Source organism: Octodon degus, unplaced genomic scaffold (assembly GCF_000260255.1).
Source record: "Octodon degus isolate 3935 unplaced genomic scaffold, OctDeg1.0 scaffold00072, whole genome shotgun sequence".
Taxonomy (NCBI): Eukaryota; Metazoa; Chordata; class Mammalia; order Rodentia; family Octodontidae; genus Octodon; species Octodon degus.
This window is the reverse complement of record NW_004524648.1, coordinates 7184616-7189432: the sequence shown is the minus strand read 5'-3', so window position 1 is coordinate 7189432 and position 4817 is coordinate 7184616.

Genomic DNA, 4817 nt, shown 5'->3' with positions numbered 1-4817 from the left:
CTGCAGTAAATACATTTTTAAAAATAAGAGAAAGAAAGAAAGAAAGAAAGAAAGAAAGAAAGAAAGAAAGAAAGAAAGAAAGAAAGAGAGAGAAAGAAAGAGAAAATCAACAGTATGGCAGCACAAATCACATAAAAAGTGTCTGCAAGTCCTAAATGCCCTAAAGAATGACAACTTCTAGGCTAAGATAGCTCAGTGCTAGAGCACCTCCCCAGCACACATCACACCTTGGGTTAGTCCCCAGGACCACCACCACCACCAAATATATATTTTTTTGACTGTATGGCTGTGGACTTTTTTTTTTTTTTTTTTTTTTTTTTGCAGAACCAGGGATTGAACTCAGGCCCTTGCACTTGCCAAGGAAGCGCTTATTCCACTGAGCCATCTCCCCGGCCCCAGGCTGTGGACTTTCTTACCATGATTTTTACCTTTTTTTTTGTATTTTAGGGATGGGTCTACAGGGCATTCAGGTTCTCACTACTAGATCAGACTTGTAGTTCTCCTCCTATTTACAGCGTCCCAAGAGTTGGGATTACAGGCGTGTACCACCATGCCCAGTCTCAATTGCCATCTCGGTGCACCCTGGGATGGGGCCAGCATGTCATGCCCAGGGATCGAACTCCCGGCCCCTGCACCTGCTTGCAGGTGCTTTAATAGTACCTTTTGTTAACATGAGTTTTTTTTTTTTTTTTGTTGTTGTTGTTTTTTTAACCAGGGATTGAACTCTACCCTGCACTTACTAAGCAGCCCCTCATATCGCGAAACTATATCCCAGGCCTGTTATTATCTTTTGTTAATCCTCTTCTGATGGCAACGATTAGTGTACAGAAGATAAAGGGGGCGATTGGAGGGGTCACCACTAGTTTTGAATATGAGATCTGTTACCAGCTAAGGAATTCTTTCTCAAGTTTCTTAACTTTTTTTGCCTGTTTCATTTGTAACACAGATAACAATAGCCTCTACCAACAGAGTTATTGTAAGAAATCAAAGAATTATAAATTATAAAGTACTTATGATGGCATTTGGTGATGAGGTTAGCATTCTACTTAGTGACTGGTAAATAAAAGGGATGATACAGCTAGGCCTGGTGGTGCACAACAATAATCCCAGGATTTGGGGAGCTTGGGCAGGAGGATTTTGAGTTTGAGACCAGCCTGTACTACCCAAGAAAACTCCATCAAACAAGCCAGTGAATAAACAATGATGATGCATGTGCTCCCTTCATGATAACTAGGGATTAAAAAAAAAAAAGCTTTGGGAATCTCAAAGGATGTTCTTCACTTTTTTTCCCCCCCCAAAGGCAGTAGACAAGAGTGAGTTAGAAGAAGAGAAGAAAGTGTACTCTAGTTATTCACAAGTCTGGGTGAAAGGAAACCAGGTACGAGCAGGGATATGAATACATCAGAAAATAGGCATCCCAGGCTGAGGCGATAGCTCAGAGGCTCTCTCCTGCCTGCCAAGCACAAGGCCCCACGTTCGAGCCCCAGTACTGAATGCTGTGCTGGCTCCAAAACTGGGCGTGGCAGCACATGCCTGTAATCCCAGTGCTGGGAGGCTGAGACAAGAAGATCACTATGAGTTAGAACTGTGTATCAAGAGCCTGTATCAAATTAATTAATTAATTAATAATTTTAAAAAACAAAGAAAATAGGCAGTGCAACCCTCTATTTGGGGAGGGAAAAAAATACAATTCAAGGATTCAAACTGAAATTCCAGTGTTTTCAGAATGAGTAATGAGTCCCTGCACACATGAGCCCCCCAAACAACGGCTGTCCTGGAAGCCTTGGCCAGAACAGCATCTCTGCACCACGACTGCCAGATAACAGGGTTAGCAGGCAGCATCATTAAACATAGGTCCTGGATGCTGGGTGACCTAAACGTGCAGAGGCTGCTGGGGTCTCAAATCCCCACACACCAGGTCCTTGGTTTAGGACACAGCAGGATATGCTAAGAGCTTGAAGTCCGATGACTTGCATTTCTGTTCTGACTATGTGCAAAACTAGATGGCCTAAGTCAAACAGTTTTCATTTCTTTGAGCTTTAATGTCCTTATCTTGAAAATGGAGTCATTTAAAAAACCAGCCTGAAAGCCAGGAATGGTTGTGAACATCCATAATATCAGCACTTGGAGGTTTAGGCTACCTTGGGCTATATAGTGAGTTCAAGACTGGCATAAAGGATATAGTGAGATCCTGTCTCAGAAAAGCCTAACTAGGAGCTGGGGAGATAACTCAGCAGTCTAAGCCCCTGCCTGGCAAGCCCACGGACCTGGGCTTGATCCCTGGTACTGCATGCTGTGCTGGCCCTGTGCTATGCCAGCCACCAAAACCGGGCGTGGTGGCGCATGTCTATAATTCCAGCTCTGGGGAGGCTGAGACAGGAGAATCACTACGAGTCTAAGCTTCACAGTAAGACCCTGTATCAAATAAAGAAGCAAATGCCAAAACAAAATAAGACAAGAAACAGCCTCATAGTGTTGGTTTTATTTTAGTTTTTATTTTTGCAAGGTGCATTGGGATACACAGTAGAGTGCATAGGATAGCGCACATAATCAAACATGTCATCTGTTATTTGGTTATAGCCTCCCATGGACAAGCCTCACCCTGGCTGGCCCATTCCAATATCACCAGCCTTTAGGTTATGGTTTATACAACCAGTTTCAGGGTTCTGTTTTTAATGGGTGACACCCTATTTTCAATCCAACATCTAGCAGATGCGGGCTTTATAAACCACTGACAGGTGCCTGAGGCTGAGGGCAGGAGGCAGATCAGCTGGTCTCCCTTCCCTCCTGAGCCAGCACCTGACACACCTTGGGAACCTGAGATTCCTGGGCTGAGAACACTCTGCACTTTCCAACACTCCTGCACAGCCCCCTCTTATTTTACAATAGGAAGCTCATTGTGGGAGGCGCTTTGTTTCATCACCTGCTCAGCCAAAAGTCAAACCACACCAAATTTAGCCTTGCCATCAGCAATGATATACACCAATCTCACATTTGACCTATTCTGTTTTTCTTAATACATAACACATAGTTATGGAAATTTAAAACATTTGTTTATATACCATTTAAACCCAACTTAGGCGCACCCAGCTATTTCCGTACTACCTTTTAGAGGGTTGTTTTCTTTTTCTTTTTGAGACAGGGTCTCACTATGCAGTTCAGGCTGGCCTTGAGCTCACTTTGTAACCCTGCTGGCCTTGAATTCTCAACAATCCTCCTGCCTCAGCCTCCCAAGTGCTGGATTACAGGTGTGCACCACCACACCTGGCATTTCATACTACATTTACAACTGCATGGGGGCCAGAGAGATAGCTCAGCAGCATAAGCACCTGCCTGCCTGTCAAGTACAAAGTCCCAAATTCCAACCCTGGTACAGAAAAAAAAAAAAAAAAAAAAAAAAAAAAAAGAATGTATTGCTCCATGCTGGATAATGCAGCATGCACCAGCACGTCCTCAGCATCCTGGACGCAGGAGGGTCATGAACTGGAGCCTAACCTGGGCAGTTTAGCAAGAGCCTACCTCAAAATTTAAAAAAGAAGAAAAGGGCTGGGGATGTAACTCAGAGTAAAGGCCTTGGGCTCAATTTCCAGTACAATCAATCAATCAGTCAATCAATCATATTGCTCTGTGTGAAGAAAAAAAAAAAAGTACTGTAGCTCAAAAGCAGACAGTCCAGGCCAGGTACTATGCTCATACAAAATAAAGAGGTCCAGAAATTCGCTGGGCCCCATTCCCAGGGTGCCTTTGTTCGACAAGATGATACAACTTTAGAATGAAATTAAAGCATGACTACAGAGGAGCTGGTTTGGAGTTTTAATTTAGAAACAAAAGGTAGGAGGACACTGAATCAGATGCTCCTTTGAAAGCATCTCTTTATAACTCAGGGGGTTCCGTGCATTACAGAATATCTGATTTTATAACTTTGGAGATGTCTCAGTACATCTTTAACTTGGGAGCTTTACCTTAAGAATGCTCTGCTAGCCCTGGCTTTGTCAGGACTATAATTTTGGGGGGCTTTTGTATGAGGAAATTATTCACCTCTCGGAATGCTAATAGCGCTTGCTTCTGGCCTGCCGAAGGAGGACCGCCGAGCAACAGCTCGAGCCTTGTCTTGTCCGGCTATCTCTGCCTTTGGAAATAAAGAGAAGAAAATCACTTAAGTTTTGCCTTGACTTAAGGTTAGTCTTTTAAAACATACCTTTCTGTTCCTTTCAGATAAAGGCTGCCTTTGAGGCTGTACTCAGTGCAGAAATGTAATACTTTTTCCATTCTCTTCTAAGGTAAACTTTTTTGTGTGACTTGTTCCATTTGGTGCATGTCCTATCACCGGCTGATCACCTGACACCTGCAGAGGTAATAAAATCCAGGACTGCTCAGATGCACTCTGTCCTTTGTATACCACGTTCAGACTATCCGATGTCTTTTTCCAGTTATATAGGTACCAGAGCCCCAGTGTTAGGCAGAAGCCCTCTAGAAGCTTGGGAAACAGATTAGCTAATCAAGCTGGCCCTCCTGTATAGTTTAAAAAGTAATAATAAGTAGGCTGGGCATAGTGGCACACACCCATAATCCCAGCACTGGAGCGGGTGGGGAAGCAGGAGGATAGTTTCAAGTGAGACCAGCCTGGACTCCTGGACTCCGTAGTGAGCTCAAGGCCAGCGTGAACTGAGACCGGGATTGAGACTGAGTGTGGTGGCGTAGGCCTGTAACCCCAGCGCTTGGGAGGCTGAAAAACAGAAGGATCACTATGAGTCTGATTTGTGTAGTAAGACCCTGTAGACCCCGTGCTAAATACATAAAAAATAAAAAATAAATAG